The sequence below is a fragment of the Pipistrellus hanaki genome, assembly GCF_964339955.1.
Source record: "Pipistrellus hanaki genome assembly, chromosome: 9".
Classification (NCBI taxonomy): domain Eukaryota; kingdom Metazoa; phylum Chordata; class Mammalia; order Chiroptera; family Vespertilionidae; genus Pipistrellus; species Pipistrellus hanaki.
This window is the reverse complement of record NC_140511.1, coordinates 31,715,441-31,734,421: the sequence shown is the minus strand read 5'-3', so window position 1 is coordinate 31,734,421 and position 18,981 is coordinate 31,715,441. Positions and strand designations below refer to the sequence as shown.

The window sequence follows — 18,981 nt, the reverse complement described above, 5'->3', positions numbered from 1 at the left end:
GTTTTTATTTTTATGTATCCAGGACTGGTTATTTTCTCAGATAATCTCCCCCTCTCCCTCCTATTTCAGCGATAGCATTTCCATCTTCAAATCCTGGGAAATCCACAGGATTACCTGTTGGAATACAGGGTATGTTTGCAAAGAACTTGGACTTTTGATTCAGATTTGTGTAGGAATCTTAGCTTCATTATTTACTAGCTGCATGACCTTGGAAAGTTTATCCAACATTCTTATACCTCAACTTTCTCATCTTCAAAACAGAAATACCAATGCCTTTCTTATAGGTTCAGTGTGAAAATCAAATGACATAGCCTATAAGCTCCTTGACCACCCATAGTAGGTACTTAGTAGGTGCACACTGAGGAGGAAAGAGACTTTTTAAGGGTTGCCCAGACTCAAATCCTAGTGATGAAAACTTTCCAATTGCCTAGAATTAAAAACAAAACAAAACACAAGTTACTTTGACTCTTTGTAAAAAGTTAACTGGAATTAACTAAGAAATATGGGAAGGGTCAGATACACTTCCCGCATTTGAGAACAGTGATTGTTTCCTAACATTCAAGCCATCACATCCATAACCTTTGCCGTATGCAAGTATTACCTATACTGCTATTTTCTTACTCAACTAAGTTGGTTGCTACTTAGCCATATGAGCCTTGAAGTTACAAAATATGAAATAATATCCTGCCCAAAACACACTTACAGATTTACAAGACAGAACCATCAAAACAAAACTACAAAAGGTGTGTGTGACCTATGTGGTTTGGAGCAGACTTATCCTGCAAATGCTGTGCCTGTGGGCTTGCTCACAATTCTCTCACGAACTGGATTTAAAATAAACACAGGGAGTGACACGATCCTATGGCTTGGAATGTTTAGGATTAGTTTTAAGATTTGTATTGCACAAGAGTAAGCTTTTGCTTGCTTAGAATTTCCAAGTTCCACTTTGTAGGAGTATTTCCATTTCAAGCACTGCCCTGGCAGGTAACTCATATATATAGGAATGTAATAGAGTAGATGTGTAGAGGATAGAAATTCATCTATGTGTATGTGCTAAAGCCACCTGCACTCTCCCCGTGTTAATTTAACTGCTAATTCAACTAATCATCAATTAAACCAAAGTTTACCATCAGTCTGAGAAGTGAGATAACAGAGTAGCTTGAGGCATTAAGCAAAGATATTCTATCCATCTGGCAAAAGGGGAACATTTGGTGAGAGAGGGGGAAACAATTATTTATTTGGTGAGTTAGTTAATTCTCACCCGGGGATATTTTCCCATTGATTTCTAGAGAGAGTGTAAAGGAAGGGAGAGAAATGTCAGTTGATTGCCTCCCCCATGAGGCTGCAACTGAGGCAAATGTCCTTGACTGAAACTGAACCCAAGACCCTATACTCTGCAGGTCAACACTCTATCCACTGAGACAAACTGGCTAGGGCAAGAGGAAACATTTAATTTCTCCATAATTTATTCTTTCATCTTTGTTATCTCCATTTCCAGAACCTTAGTTCCAACCCTTAGTAATTTAGGAAATGAGCATTTCCTCACTGGCTTCCCTGCCTCAGGTTCATGTCATTGTCCCCCAGTCTCCACATGACCATCATTTACTCATTCGAAAGATATAGACTGAGCTCCTGCTGTGTGCCAGGTACTGTTCCAGAGCTTTGATGATGTTATATCCCCCTCCCAGTGGCCTTCCTGTTGGAATCTGCATTCCTTAGCTTAGCATTCAGGGCTCACATTTATCTGGGCCCTGCTCACCTCCTGACCACTCCTTTCTCAGCATTTCATACCCGCACTGCTTGCTTTTCTCCTGGCTACTGTGTTCACACTTCCCACAACCTGGCCATGAATATATGAATATTTGTCTTTCTCCAATCTGGCTGTCTCCTCTTGACCTGTCTAAACTCACCTTTTCTGAAAAAAAGGAGACTGATATAGACAGAATCCCCTCAAAGGGTCAAAGGGCATCTACCTTTATAATGTTTAAAAGAAAGAAACAAATAAAAAACAGTTTACATTACATGTATGTGCGCACACACACACACACACAGAAAAGCCACATTTAATCATTTCTAAACAGTAAAAATGTATATATTTTTATCTTTCTATATTTTTGTATTCTCAAAATTCTCTTTGATGATCATCATTTAATTTCATAATTGGAAGAACAAACATTTTTAAATTAGGAAGGGTGGATGAGAAAAAGATAGAAAGGAAGAAAGGAAGAAGAAAAAGATACAGAAGCTTCTTAGTTCAGCTAGAGACAGACTCATAGATAGAGAGTAGGCTGATAACTGTCCAGGGATGGGGTTGAGGGGCTGAAGGGACTGAGCAAAAAAGAAAAAAAAAGAAGAAGAAAAAAAAAAAGAGAAAGGTAAGTCTGATGAAGGCTTGGGCTAGGGTGGGGTTAAGACAAGCAAGGGGGGGAAATGGGGAATATCTGTAATACCGTCAGCAATAAAAAAATATTTTAGCCTGGCTGACGTAGCTACAGTTAAGGGTCGACTATGCACCTGGAGGTCATCAGTTCCATTCCTGATCAGGGCACACGCTCAGTTTGTGAGCTTGATCCCCGGCAGATGTGTGCAGGAGACAGCCTGTCAATGTTTTTCTGTCATCATTGTTTCTCTCTCTCTCTATCCCTCTCCTTTCCTCTCTCTGTGAAATCAATTTAAATTTTTTTAAATTTTTTAAAAAGAGAAAGAACTCATTGACAAGGACAATAGATTAGGGGAGGAGGTGGAAAAAGGTATAAGGAGGATAAATGGTGATGGGGAAAAATAAAATAGAGGGGGAAAAGATACAGAAGCATTGAACAAATTTCAGGGTGAATAAGTTACCCATCAGCTTACTGAGCTGGCCTTTCTTCTTGTATAATAAAAATCACCCACAGGTTTCCCATTTATTGCGAAACTCAGTTAATTACAGCATTATCTGTTGTTGCTTCTGGGCAGGGTCAATAAAGGTAATGATATCTTTTACAATCCTTAGAAAGTTACTCTCATTCCTTGTGAAACATCTATACCAGATGCAATGCACATTAGTAAAGAGCCTTGGTGAGTAACAGGAATGAATAACATGATCCTAAGGTCAGTGAAGTAAAAAAGTGAGGCAATTATAAAGGTGACTCAGACACAACTTCTTGTCCCTGAATAACCAAGAGCAATAATTTTTATAAGAATTATTTAGAAAAAAAAAGGTCTTCATTCTGAGGATTAACAAAGCCAGGTACATTAAAAAAAAATCATACACTTTTAGAGTTAGACCCTTAGGATTTCTCAAAATTTGTTAATATCAATATTGTATACAGAAACTTGAGACTATTCACAACTTTTCAGTAGCAATACAAAGAAAGACCAGGAGTTATAACCTTAGACAAACCCAAACTTGAACTCCAATTCCATCCTTGGACAATAACTAGGCCTACCCAAATCTCTGTTTCCCTGCGAGTAAAATAGAAATAACAACATCCACTTCAAAGACTGGTTGTGAGAACAAATGAAATGCACCCTGGATACATACACTGAGTGGCCAGATTATTATGACCACCTGATGTTTGTAGGCAAATTAGCCATACACTGCATCGTATGGGATACGGAAGCCAAAGGCCAGTTTGAACACCTTTGCTGTCTGCAGTTACCAAGATAAAAGGTCTCCGATTTGCACAGGAAAACAATGATTGGACAGTGGAGCATTGGAAAAAAAGTCATGTGGTCTGATGAATCATGTTTCCAGTTGCATCATGCAGATGGCAGAGTGAGAATTTGGCAGAAACAGCATGAAAACATGCACCCCAATTGCATGAGTACAACCCTTCAAGCTGGTGTGGTTTGGGGCATGTTTTCCTGGCATGATTTTGGCCCTTTAATTCGTGTGGAACAATGTCTGAATAGCACAACATACCTAAGTATGGTTGCTGATCAAGTTCATTTTATCATATTGATGGTATATCCCAGTGGTTGACAAATGGCGGCTCTCGAGCCACATGTGGCTCTTTGGCCCCTTGAGTGTTCTTACGCCACTTCTTCAAAATAGATTCGTCCAGGCCCAAAACTGACCTCTGTACATGGGCCACAAAGTTTCAATCGCACTGTAGTGCACGCCTGCATGTGGTATTTTGTGAAAGAGATACACTCAAGGGGCCAAAGAGGTGAATATGGCTCATGAGCTGCAACGGTGCTCATATGTGCAGGAGTGGTTTCAAGAACATGAGGGAGACTTTACCTTGCTTAGGTGGCCCCCACAATCACCAGATCTCAATCCAATTGAGCATTTGTGGGAGGAAGTTAAAAGAACCATCAGGCAGCTGGTTCCACAACCATCAAATCTCACAGAACTGGACAGTGCTATTCATCAGGCATGGTGTCATATTCCTTGCATCACCTTTCAACATCTCATGGAGTCAATGCCAAGAAGAATTGCCGCAGTATTGAAGGTAATCTGGCCACTCAGTGTAGATGGTATTCATAAATGGGTGCCATAGTTTGTTAACCCTTCCAAAATAAAAAACTAGGGAAATGAGATTGCCCCTTGGAAATTTTGCAATATATGCAAAATCAGTGCATAAGTCTGAATAGTTGACAGTTCAGCAAAGCTGATGGAATTTATTAACATTTAAAGCAAGGCTCAGAAGGAGGGATTGGGAATCTCAGAGGCATTCCACATGGAAGCATTTGCAAAGCCCATAATCTCCAAGTCCTATGCCTGAAGGATCCCCAAGGCGGAAGGTTGGAGGGATTTTCTGCGAAGGAGTGTTAGCTTTCTATTTTCATAGGCACTTTTGCCTTTACTTGCAGATGTGGGTATGAGAGTGTTTAAAATTAATGCCTTGGGTACCCCTGGCTTCCCTTGTAGCAATTACATGCTACCCATGCACCTCTGCTATTTATTTAGAATTCCATGTAGGCCAGCCTCTAGCAACAGTATGCAGTGGTCACTTAGAGTCGAGTATTCTAGTCCCTGTGGTCATTACTTCTTATGGTAAATTCATAAACTGGTATTTGAGTTTTGGAATCTCAGTTCTTTGAGCTTTGAAGATATGACCCTGCTGAAGGGATACACCTGTTCCTTGTGTTGTCAAGATCGGCAAGACCTCAGAGTGTGTGTGGGGGGGGGGGTAATCCAGACAATACATATCCCCTCCCTAGAAAGGGTTTTTTGGAGGGTAGCTGGCAGTGTCCTTTGGTGGGACAACCAGTATCACCTTCTGGCTACATTAAATATTTTAAATGTCCATCCTAGTCACCAACTAATTATTCATCGCATCTCTTTCCCATTCCAAGGTGTCTTTGGTTGGATATTCCCTGAAGATGCCACTAAGACGAATAGTTCTGTGCAAATAAGATATTTGGGAGGTGATTCGGGAATCACCAATAGAAAAGTGGAGCCAGGAAACAAGAAGTGGGGAAAAGCCAATAAAGTATATCATATCAAGCAATACTGAAGGCAACTAGGCCTAATCCCAAAGACACAATTATTCACTCCCATCCTCACAGAAAAAGAAGATGTATGTTTATCTCCTTATTCCCATTTCTTTTTGGCTTAGGGCTGCTTCCTGGTGCACCAACTCCTAGCACTTGCAGCCTGAGGAGAATGTCCTCAGGTGAGAATCTCAGGGTTTTTGGATAGACCTGTATAGGCATGTCCTAGAAAGAGGAGTGTCAGAAAGAGGCAAGGATGAAGAGTGGAGCAATCAATAGCCTCTTCTCTGGGCGGTAGTTCATGGAAGAATAAAGCACAATTGATATACACAAATGACTGAACATACCTCTAAATGAAAGTCCCATTCACTCACAGTGGTAAAAGCAATGTAAGATTTCAGATTTGGCTCCCACAAGGGCAGCAGAGGAAAAAAATGAAGGCAAATCTGAGCCCCATTCTTACTTCCTACATTCTCTGGAATTGGAGAAAAAAAATGACTGTAGCTATTGACTCCCCCAAGCAATACTAAGTCAGATTGGAACAGTCTAGTCTTATATTTGCACAGTAAGTACTCGCTTCAAGTCATGGATAGGTTCTGAGACATGAAGGGAAATGGTGGATCATGAAAACACTTTTACCATAGGCTAATTGATAGAAACAATACTTAAGTTCCTAGGCGTCTGATCAATGTTATAACAAAATGACATTGAATGAAAACAAAATGCTATATTCTGTTTCATTTTCCTGCAGAAATCAAAGCCTGGGAGTCTGCCAGCTTAGCCAAGTGTGGTGATATTAGAACACAAGCTCAAACTTCTCCTCAATATTCCCAATGCAAGTGATATCACATGTATTTACATTTCCCAATTTTATTTAAGACTAGGTGCACAAATTCATACACCAGTGGGGTCCCTTGGCCTGGCCTGTGGGATCAGACCAAAACCAGCTTTCTGACATCCCACAAAGGGTCCCAGATTGTGAGAGGGCACAGGGTAGGCCAAAGGACCCCACCAGTGCATGATCAGGGCCAGGGAGAAATGTGAGAAGTTGGCCAGCCAGGGAGGGATCATTGGAGGGCTCCAGTAGGTATCTGGCCCTTCTCCCTCAGTCCCCATTAGCCAGACTCCAGTAACAAGCTAACCTACCAGTTGGATCATCTGCCCCCTGGTGGTCAGTGCACATCATAGTGAGCAGTTGAATGGCCTTAGCATATCATTAGCCTATTACACTTGATTGGTTGAATGACCAACCAGTTGACTGGACACTTAGCATATCAGGCTTTTATTATATAGGATTCACTCAAGACTCCCTTGCCCACTCATTATCAGTTATTTGGAGGGGTTTCTTTCTCTCTTCCCTCTTATGTTGCAAGAACTCCTGGCAGGGCAAGAGGGAGGTGAGACTTATACAGAACTAAAATGGCTCTACTGAGCATCAAAATCTTGAGCAGAAGGAAGCAAGATCACTGAGTGTGTGCCTCTGCTGCCCTTGCTCCTTAATGCTGTGTGAAGCCTACCTCTTCAGCTCTAAGCTGTAATGGAGTGTCCTTGTCCAGCTCTCTGTCCAGAATGGTGGCTCTTAGGGGACTACAAGCCCTCACAGTTAACCTGAGTCCCAGTACTTCTTCACACAGTGGTCTTAGGCCACAGGGCCCAGCTCTGACCTGCACTCCCCCTGCCCTTTACTTCGAGATCCTAGTAGGTATGGGGTCCTCCTTCCGCCACCCCCCCTCTCCCCCCCGCAAGCCACAAAACTAAAAGTCAAAAATGCTCTTTACTTTCCTGTTTCTGAATGAGAAAGCCTAATTGCTTCACTGAAAACTGAGTCAGCTTCTTCTCTCTTGGTTATTTTCAGCTTTCTTTTTTATTTTATTGTTAATCCTTACTTGAGGGTATTTTTCCATTGATTTTTACGGAGAGTGGAAGGGGAGGGGAGAGACAGAGAAAAAGAAACATGGATGTGAAAGAGACACATGGGCTGGTTACCTCTCACAGGAGCCCCAACCAGGATGGAACTCGAGCCTGCACGATGTATGTACCCTTGTCTAGAATCGAACCCAGGACCCTTTAGTCCACTGTCTGATGCTCTATCCACTAAGGCAAACAGGCTAAGGAAACTTTCCTTTTGAGGCCTACAATATCATAGGCATATGTAAACACAAATTCAGAAAGAGAGAAGCAGAAAAAGCTGACTCGGTGACGAGGGGATTGGGAGGGGACACAAAGCCCTAAGGTTACTCTTCATTCCTAAAAAACCATAGGCAGGCATCATCAAAGGCTTCTCTGTTGCGAAACACAGCAAAAATAAAAAGTTCTAGCCTAGCATCCCACCAGAACATTTCAGGAGTTGTAACTGTTTACTCATTGGAGTTTCTAATTGATGTATCCTTGTCTTATCTGGCCATCGCCCCCATTTCACAGGCCTCTGATTTCAAATGGTCTTCAAGTCCCAGATGCCCACACCCCACCCCAATTCTCAACAGCTAAGATCACCATAGTCAAACTGTATTGTCCATGTGATACTTAGAGATGCAAAGAATTCAGAGAGGTTTTCTTTTAGATGTTAATGCTTTGGAGTGTGTATTGTATTCCCCATATCCTCTGCTGAGCTCATTCTGAGGCATCTACTGTGCAGTGGGTGATGCTTCCATTGATAGTTCTAAGATCATTTCAAGAATCTCACTGAAGGCTTTCTGGCTGTCTGAACCATATATATATGACATATATATGTCATATATATATCGCATATATAATATATACATATATATCATATATATGATAGAAATATTTAACATTTGTTTAGTACAGTCACTTTCAAATCTCAATGAAGAATGGCTAAAGGAGTTTGTTAAATCACATCCTGAGATTCAGATCAGAAGGTCTGGTATAGGTCTCAGAAATCTGAACTTTTTAACAACTTGCAGATCCAAAGGGTTAGACCACTTTATGCAAAATACTTATTTGGTATCATCTCTGTGTTAGGCAATTTGCTAAAAGCTTTGTAGGCCTTATTGTATCAAACCATCACATCAATGCTATAGCACAGCTATTACTATCTTTATTTTACAGATGAGTAAATTCAGGCTGAGAAAGAAATTAAAACCCAAGGTCATTAAACAAGTATGCTAAATCACAGCTTCAAATTCATTTATATCTAGATGGTTGTAAAACCAAACTCCTTTCAATTATGTTGCATTATAAAATAGATTCTAGTGTTAAGGATATTTTAGTTCTAGCAAAAAATCACAATTCTCTATTAATATATCTTAGTTAAAAAACAACCTGATGTCTGGGTTGAAGGCTTAATCCCTAGTAGGGGGTGTGCAGGAGGCAGCCAATCACGTTGATGTTTCTCTCTCTCTTCTTCTCCTTTCCTCTCTCTCTCTCTCTCTCTGTCTAAAATCAATTTTAAAGAAGTTTAAAAATGGAGTCTTTTAAAAAATAATAAAAGAAAAAAAAACCTACTCTTTAGTAATAATTTATCAATCATGTTAGTTAGAAGATGAAGTGATAAAAAAAAAAAAAAAAAAACCCTGGATAATAATGACTTGAAACAATTCCGCTTCATTTTTACTTACCCTTACGCCTGTCTTGGGTTGTGCTAGGGGTTCTATTCCATGTTGTCTTCATTCAGGGACACAAAGCCACTACAATCTGGCTCATCACTGCTCCCTGTGGCAGGGGAGGGAAGTGAAGCAAAAAGTTACCAGCTTTTTCTCCCATTTCATTAACCAAAGCCAGTGGCATGGCCATGCCTAGCATTAGGAGGGGAGGGAGGAGCACTTCTGCTGTGTGCTCAGAAGACAGAGAGTTGGAAATATTTGTGAGCAGCACAAACATTCGCAACTACTAAAACGAGTGAAAGAGGACCCGGGTTCAAGTTCTGTTTTTACATTGTGCTAACATTATTACTTTAACCAAGTGAATAAATCTCAATTTCTTTATTTCCTAACCATGTATGATATTTATACCACAGGGCTGTTGTGAGAAGCAAATGAGATTAAATATGTAAATTCAAGCAGCTATGTGCCTGAAGCATAATAGATGCTCTCACTGAAACTAATTGAATTAGGAATAGCACTTTGCTGACTACAGATACCGATGCATGTACCAATGATGTCTCAGATTCACGTAGTTGTTACTGGATTTCCACATTTAAATTCAGATATGGTTCTAATGAAACTTGGGAAATCACTGTGAAGGTAGGAATGAAGGCTTGGTAGTGTGAGGCGCTGTCAGAGGCTGGGTTCCCCAATAAACAGCTCTTAGGAAAAACATTTTTTTTTTTTTGCAGGTACAGAATCTGAAAGGCATATGGAAAGCTGGATTGCATAAGAAGAAAATTTGACTTGTGATGCAATAATAACAGAACCAATTTCTCTGGGAGCTCTGGAGCTGGGACAGCTTTCAGGGATGTTTTGGATGGTGGCAAGGAAGGCAAAACTACTCTGGGAACTATAATCAGGCAATACTCAGTGCTCCTGGGGAATCTGGGAGCCTGCAAACTTCAGGATCTCTGAGCAAAGTACCACAGGATCCACATTGAAAGCAACCCTGAAACCCTGGCTGGTTTGGCTCTGTGGGTAGAGTGTCGTTCTGCAGACTAAAGGGTTCTGGGTTTAATTCTAGTCAAGGACACATGCCTGGGTTGTGGGCTTGATCCCCAGTGAGGGGCGTGCAGGAGGCGATTTTCTCTCATCATTGATGTTTCTATCTCTCTCCCTCTCCCTTCCTCTCTGAAACCAATATATATATATATATATATATATATATATATATATATATATATATATATATATATATATATATATATATATTAAAGACAGATTCTCATTTAAAAAAAAACAAAACAAAACAAAAATAAATAAATAAAAGTAACCCTGAAAATAGAATAGGCTACAAAACTGGGAGACTCAGTTTGGCTCAGTGGATAGAGCTTCAGCCTGCAGACTGAAGGGTCCTGGGTTCCTTTCCAGTCAAGGGCATGTACCTTGGTTGCTGGCACATTCCCAGTGGGGTGGGGCGTGTAGGAGGCAGCTGTTTGATAACTCTCTGTCCCTCTCCCTTCCTCTCTGTAAAAATTCAATAAAATAAAATAAAAAATTGGGAGACCCCAGGCTACTTTATGTCCTGATGTCTCATTAAATCTTGCTTTCATTTGAATAGTAAGTTAACTGAGTGTTTTTTTTTAAATTTAATATTCTAACATATAGACAGTGGCATTTATAGGAAAATGCATAGTTGGTATAAAACCTAAATTATTTTTCTTTTGCCTCTCTGTTGTCCTCATCTAGAAATAATTGCCCTCCTAAGGACCACTATTATAATCTCAGGTCAAAAGCCAAAAAATGATTTATTTTCATGACGATCACTTCAGAAATAATTTTCAGACGGCAAAAATCATGATTCACCTTACTTCTATCTTGGTTCAAGTACTTTCCAGAGATGTAATTCTTAGGCTGGAATGCCAGAATTCCCCAGGAGTTCTTAGGGATATCACAGGGAGGCATGAGGGACCCCAAAAATAAGCAACACCTTCTGGAGCAGGGGTCTTCAAACTACGGCCCCCGGGCCACATGCGGCCTGCAGAGGAGTCTGATCCGGCCCGCCAGGTTTTTTGGGCAGTGAGCGCAGCCGAGGTGTTACAGTAGGAATTAGTAGTTCATATAGTCCGGCCCTCCAGCTCTCTGAGGGACCGTGATCTGGCCCCCACTTTAAAAAGTTTGAGGACCCCTGTTCTGGAGCATAGGTGGGATTGAATGACTTCAAAGGTCAGGGGAAGGAGAGTAAACTTAATTTAATGACTTTCAATTAAGAAAATAGATAAACTAAGGGCTACAAAATTGACCATTGTAAAGCTAAAACTATATCCTTTATAGATGTAATGGAGCGTTTCAATTTATGTTGGAGCATTCAAACTACAGAGAGACACAAGTTCATTCTGCTGTGCCTTTAAGGCGGGGAGCTGGGGGTGCTTTGCTGGAAAATTTCAAACATGCTATTCTAAACTGTTACAGCTTTCCCATTATTGTCTGGTCACTGTTTCTTTCACATTTTTACAATTTTTATACTGAAGAGACACCCCACACCATTGTTTCCTCAGGAAGGAGAACACATAAAGGAGGCTTACGTTTCTGTAGAGCACTAAGGGTGTACGACGTTACATCTTACCCTTGCAGGAGCCTCTGTGTTAGCAAGCCCAAGGACACTCCAAAGAGGCCTGAAGAACTCTCCATCATCGCAAAGTGTCTTCCAAATAAGGTCACGGTGGACTATAAGTAAAAACAAGATGTGAAATAGTATTTATCAAGTGTTTTCTAAAAGCCAAAATCTTTTCACAAAGTTTATCTCCCATAATCCAGTTTTCAAATATTTATCATCCTTTTCTGATGCATGAAGAAACTGAGGCTTAGAGACGCTAAGAAAAATGAGAAGGGCTTAATCTGAAATGTGTCAGTCTTCAAGGCTCCCGCTCATTTATCCACATTAACAAGTCATTGGCCACAATATTAAATTCTTATAACTAACACAGGAGAAGCCCTATAGTGTACAGAAAGGGAACAGACAGAAGTTTAGATGCTGATTCTATCAGGTACTGACTCAATGTATGACATTTGGAAAGGGCTTCATATTTTTCAGCCTCGGATATTTTATCAGGAAGATGCAAAAGACATAAAAGGACAGAAAAAAAAATGAAGAAGTAATATTAATTTTGTTAAATATTGTATCTGAGATACATACTAGTAAAATAACCTTCTAGGGCAGCGGTAGGCAAACTCATTAGTCAACAGAGCCAAATATCAACAGTACAATGATTGAAATTTCTTTTGAGAGCCAAATTTTTTAAACTTAAAATTCTTCTAATTCCACTTCTTCAAGATAGACTCTCCTAGGCCGTGGTATTTTGTGGAAGAGCCACACTCAAGGGGCCAAAGCAGTTTGCCGACCACGGTTCTAGGGCCTTTCAGATGTAGCGTTATATAATTCTTTAAACGATGAATTCAATTCACATGCCTAGATGAATGTGGCGCTCCTCCTCCCCAGGCTGCTTAGGAGGAAACCTAGGGGAGCCCTGGTGGTCCCCCAGGAGCTCTGCCTGCACAGGGGAGGGAAACATTCTGCCTCAGTGGTTTCCCTGTCTGTACAGTCAGCCTGGCCTCGAAATGTATGTGCTTCTCTCAGGCGGTTACAGACAATCAAATCATCCAATACCCTCCTTTCGTTTTCCCAGAGAAGCCCTGGTGATAGTTCCAGCAGACTTCTTCTTCTCCAACTCCTTTTTTTTTTTTTTTAAATCTTCCTCTTTTTCCTGACCCATTTTTGCATGGGATATTTTCTTTAGCAATTGAACAAGTTTTAATTAAGGCTGATAATTCTGGGGTGCCTTGCACATGCTCCCTGATGAGTAGGATATAAATGGACACAATAAACAGACCTAATATTGAGAGAGTCTACAGCTGCATCTGCTAATTAGGGCCAATAAAGGCTTGTGGGGCAAGAGTTCCCATGTGACGTTTGTTTAATTAAAGCCTTTGTCTGCCCTACTCAGAAGGGTGAAAAATATTCCACTTAAAATGCACTGAAAACAAACATAGCCTTTAGAATGCAGAACATTCCACAATAATCCCTCCTGGGCTCCCAGAAGGAAACTTTCAGGCCAAAATAATATATATATATGTATATTTTTATAATACATACAATGCTTTTGTTGTCATTTTAATTAAACCAGTTAATCTATTCTATTTCCCAATCCACACGTATACATAGGAGTAAGTAGGTCTGACCAGTGAGCTCTAAGTTGAATAGGTTCAGAGATAAGGTGGGGAGAATTGGGACAGGGACCCTGGGCCCTACTGGCAGAATGGACCATTCATCTATTACCCTGTGGATGATAAGCTCATTTTGACCAACTGTATAATTGTTTGCTCAATAACAGGCTGAGTTTTTTACTGTGGAAGTTTAGTTATCTGTTACAGGTCAAGGAATAAGATTCATTGTAACCGGATGGTAAAGTGTAGAGGGATTTAGGCAGAAGACAAAGTGTGGCTGGGGTCCTGACTTTGCCATGAATTTAGAAAATTATTCTTTAAGTCATAGTTGCTGTATCTATAGAAACTAAAGCATGATATGTAGGGAGGACTTCAACTTGCTTGTTTTCAAGATTTTGCTGGCTCAATTTATTTGATTACACTCTCTTTAACTAAGGGAATTTTTTCAAATATGGTTCATATAAATTGCCAATTTTTCAGTAATTAACATAGGAAAGCAAATATTAATGAATTGGTAAATAGTTCTTTCATGACATATCTTGTAGGGTTCTTCTTAATATATATATATATATATATATATATAGATAGATAGATAGATAGATAGATATAATATATTATATATATATGGCATTTAATTTACTATGCAGAATTTAAATTATTAATAAATTATGGATACTGGGAATGCATAGAAGGTATTGGCAATTAGAACTCTAGATGCAAGGTAGACTTCAATCTATATAGCCATCCCTAGTTCATGATTTAGCCCTACATTCTGCTAAAAACAATAAAGATTACAGTGTCTTAATTCAAGATGCACTTTATTTCCTCTCTACCTTTTAATGTTTCTAAAATCAAGATGCTCTTTCAAATCAAAGCCCAATGGGGCTAGTCTACATTGTAACAGGGCTCTCATTGTCTACAGGTATGTAAATTTAGTTGTGTGTGTGTGTGTGTGTGTGTGTGTGTGTGTTGAGATAACTTTCTATCTGACACTCATCTTTTAATATGCGAAAGGTTAAATTTCCACTTTTAACTGTGGAACCGTAATTGTTACTAAATTTATCTTCCATAATCTTATAGTTGGAAGTAATATTGAAAAAAACAAAATTATTCTAAATTTTGACACTTTCTTGTCACACATAAGTCAATAAATAAAAGATAGTAAATTTCTCAAGTGTCTCAGGGCAGATAATGAAATAGTCAAAGCAATGACAAATTGATCTTGTGTGAAGAACTTTGACTTCTGACCCAGAATTCTATCTTTATAGACTTCCTTTTCTCTTTTCTTTCCTTCCTTTTTATTCCTTCCTTGGCTCTCTGTCTCCTCCCTTCCTTCTTCCTTTTTTAAATAAGTGACTATTTTTAATATCTTTACACTATTAAAAATTCAGTGCAAACATAAAATTACAAAGAAGTGAAATAAGTGCCTCATCACCCAAAAATGATTAGTAATATTAGAAAATATCAATCCAGAATTACTTATATTCATAAGTTCAGATAAAGGGATAGACAGATACCAGCATATCTTAGAGTTGTTGTGGGTTTGGCTTCAGACCCCAGCAATGAAGTATCACGATAAAGTGAGTCTTAATTTTGCAGGTGGACAGTCTTGCCTTCAATTTGTCATGAAGGAAACACCTGTGAAGCACATAAACTAAGGTATGACTGCAGATAGATAGAAATTGTTAAGATATGGGGGTTGACTTGTTCATATTTTCTTAATGTAAAGTATTCTGTTTATAGAGAGTCCTCTGGTTACATCAGACTCAATGTACGTCATTTCATGGTTACATCGCCATCTCCTATTTATTTATAAAATAAAGAAGTTCCCTCTTTTTGACATATGTACATATGTGCTTTATATATATATATATATATTTTTTTTTTTTATTTACCATATTTACCACAAGTAAAGGTCAGGAATTGTTATCTTTCTTTTAATTTAATTTTTTTTTTTTTTTTTTTTTTTTTTTTTACTGTTTCACTTCATTACTGCTGTGCATGTGCCCCGTGTGAGTGACGGAGGTGCTTATGTAGATGGGTTCTGACTTACAATGAAAATCACATTACATCACGCTGTAAGAATGGAACTCCAATGTTACCTGAGGACCTACTGTACTTTTACTTCAACACAAAAAAATAAATAAATATAGCAAATGGCTTAGTATATATACAAGAAACCAATCCTTTGTTCAAAGACCATCCATCATGCCATCTGAGACCTTTTAAAAATATGTTTTTATTAATTTTAGAGAGGAAGGGAGAGGGAGAGAGAGACAGAAACATCAACAATACCTCCTGCTCGCCCCCCACTAGAAATCAAGCCCACAGCCCAGGCACGTGCCCCAGCTGGGAAATAGAGGCCTTCTGGTTCATAGGTTAATGCTAACCCATTGAGCAGTACTGGCTGGGCCTATTTGAGACTTTAATTCTCTGTATTCCTCATACAGTAGCAATTAGGATGTTTTAGCTTACAAGGAAAAAGTAGGTTGAGCCAAAAAAAGGTATCCTAGCCCAGCTGGTATTGTTCAGTGGTTGCGCATCAACCCTTGAACCAAGAGGTTGCTGGTTCAATTCCCAGTCAGGGTACATGCCTGGGTTTTGGGCTGAATCCCCAGTGGGGGTCATGCAGGAGGTAGCCAGTCGATAATATTCTCTCTCTCTCTCTCTCTCTCTCATCTATGTTTCTATCTCTCTATCCCTCTCCCTTCTTCTCTCTCTAAAAAACCAATTTAAAAAACTTTAAAAAAAAAAAAAAAAAAAAGATATCCTATATAATAAAAACATGGTATGCAAATGGACTGAATGGCCAAATGACTAGTGACTATGGTGTGCACTGACCACCAGGGGGCAGACATTTAATGCAGGAGCTGCCCCCTGGTGGTCAGTGTGCTCCCACAGGGAGAGCACCACTCAGCCAGAAGCCAACACAAAGGAGCAGCCAGTAAGGCAGTAAGGAGCAGGGAGCAGGTGGGCAGTAAGGAGTGAGGGATCCCAGACTGCAAGAGGGTGCAGGCTGGGCTGAGGGGACCCTCCCCACAGAGCACAATTTTTGTGCACCGGGCTTCTAGTTGCATTATAATGAAAGAGGGTAAATTCAGAAGAATTCCGGTGCTGCTGTGTCTCAGGAAGATATTGCAGCTAGAAGTAGAAAACTGAATGGCCTGTTTCTTTCATTTAAAAAATAAATAAATATTTATTTATTAATTAGGGTGACAGGAGAAGATTTGACTTTGAGTGGTGGGCACTTGGTGCAATATACAGATCTTATAACATAGAAACCCACACCTGAAACTTAAATGGCCTGTTTCTTATCTCTGCTCCTGTTAACAAGTCTCTCTCTCTTCCCAAGTTGAAGTCCGTCATTTAAGTTATTCATCAATATCAGGGGAATGTCAGGCCCTTGGGCCTTAAAAGGCCTGGGAAATGTTTGACCAAATATAGCAGGTCAATTTTTAAGTAGATAATTTTGTATAGCCTGGGAATGAAATTACAAATATCCAAATGACCCTTGGCAGAATAAGGTTCCCTACTCCTGGTCTACATGAAGGGATTACTTTCTCTATAAACTAGAATGACAATACATCATAAAGAAAAATGTGATTATAATACTGATGACGGTGATGATGATGAAGTAACTGCTTGATATGCCTGAAAACATTGGTAATATCTAGCCAATGGGTTTGATGCTAAATATTGGACAAAATCATGTATGGAAAAATCTAGCCAAATTCCCAGGAAAAGGCAAATGAAAGGTGGAGTAAGTTTGCATCACAAAGGGCCTTGATTCTGGCTTAACAGAAATATCAGTTAGCAGTCATCACACACTGGCCGTGTGCCAGGCAACTTCTGAATTTAAGGCTTAAGGTAAATTGTCATCTTTTGTTGTTGTTGTTGTTAATTTTCACTCAAATATATTTTCCATTGAAGGGAAGGAGCCTGCAACCCAGAAGGAGCCCTTGACCAGAATCAAACTGTGACCTTTCAGTCTGAGGGCTGACACTCTATCCACTGAGCCAAACCAGCTAATGCAGTAAATTATCATTTTTCATACTCTTGACAACTGGATTAGGAGGGAGGATCTCATTGCCTCCCTTTGCCAGATGAGGAAACTAAAACAGCAGATGAGAAAGTATTAGAAGCTGGAATTGAAGCTTGCCAGTCTGACTCGAGGGCCTGTGCCCTTAACCTCTGTTTTACAGTAACTCTCAGTTTGAATTTTAACCCAAGGACAGAGGCAATCAAAGTGTTCAACCCGTGCAGTTTTAGAAATAACTTGATACAAATTTGGTTTGTTTAAATATGACTCAGATGATAAAATAGAGAATACTTTCATGATATAAATATTAGTTCTCAGTATTGTTAATAACATTAAGAATAAAAATAATTGTGTGCAAAGAAATTGAAAATATATGCAACGCAAAATAACCTGAATAAACATTTTCACAGCTCTGAATCCATTTGGAGATTTTATATATATTTAAATTGATTTTTTGCAGAAAGGAAGAGAGAGGGACAGAGAGTTAGAAACACTGATGAAAGAGAATCATCGATCAGCTGCCTCCTGCACACCCCCTACTGGGGATGTGCCCACAACCAAGGCACATGCCCCTGACTGGAATCGAACCCGAATCCCTCAGTCCTCAGGCCAACGCTCCATCCACTGAGCCAAACCTGTTTCAGCCCATTTGGTGATTTTAAAGGGTATACACCAAGATTACTGTTTTTTCAGAAAATATAGTTTTCCCTCTTTTCTCCTGTGAGGCAAAAACCTAGCTCACGGTAGGACTAAAGATTCTTGAGTTACCGACAGCATGCTATGCCTTGGCATAAAACAGATTCAGGTTCATGAAGAGATGAGCCATGTGTTCAGCAATCCCGGGATCAGACTGGGAGGGACCTCCAGAGGGACACATAAAGCCTGAGAGGAAATATCTCTGAGACACAGGTACCTAGAGCAAGCTCCGTGCTGCAGATTCTCACCCCAACAATTGCACTGGAGGAAAGGCTAATCCGGGCCAAATGTTTCATCTTCATTCCAGGCACAGCTCCAGTTTCCATTTGCAAGTTCATGAGAAAAACTTCAGATTTCTCTGAGCAATTGGTTTCCATATTCAATTTCTCTTCTCTCTCTCTTTCTCATACACACGTATATACATTTATGTATATGTACAAATGTATATATGAAGACATATACACACATGGCTGCATATATATTAGTGATTAATTTTCCTTTGATAGATATAAACAAATCCAGTTCCCGACAACATGGATATTCTTTTGTTTCCTTTCATTATAACTCAGAATTCCCTTTCGTTCCTTGTATTTTTTTAGTAGTTTATTTTTATGTTCTAGGTTCCTTCAAGTTCTGCTCAGGGCCTACCTCTATAAGTAAGTAATAGATTCAGGGCAACAAGAAATAGCTTTTTATTTCTAGTACCGTAGGTCTGTTTCATGATATTTTAGTCTATCTTTGCTTTTGCAGGACAGGAATGTCTTGCTGTTCTGGTCACAAGAAGAAAGAAGCCCATCTTCTCCTTCCCTGGCAGCCAGCCTGCTTTTCAGAGGGAAAGCTGTTGGCCTGGATACACTGCCGAGTGATGTGGTCACTTCCCCTGACTACACTTCCAGATGTTATTGCACAGGATACTAACCCATTATATAACCGCTGGATGACCTCTCCTTCACGCTTAGGAATGTCTGTGCAGTTATCAAATATCTATATGAGGTTTAATAGCAATTATCCCCCACATATTTCTACCAAGTCCCAGAAATAAAGCATGACTAAGGA

General features: G+C 39.6%; 1 protein-coding gene across 4 annotated transcripts in view; it reads right to left on the bottom strand.

Moving 5' to 3' along the window:
• The window catches only part of RAB38 (RAB38, member RAS oncogene family), a 452,769-nt gene that overhangs the window by 339,095 nt on the left and 94,693 nt on the right, over nucleotides 1–18,981 (bottom strand). For 2 of the 4 annotated variants that reach the window (XM_084895230.1, XM_084895231.1), the window contains exons 3-4: nucleotides 11,593–11,693; nucleotides 9,000–9,093 (exon numbers count right to left, since the gene is read on the bottom strand). The exons of the other annotated variants lie outside the window; for them this stretch is intronic. The gene's annotated coding sequence lies outside the window, so the exon portion shown is untranslated. The remainder of the gene's footprint in view (nucleotides 1–8,999; nucleotides 9,094–11,592; nucleotides 11,694–18,981) is intronic. 4 annotated transcript variants of the gene reach the window in all.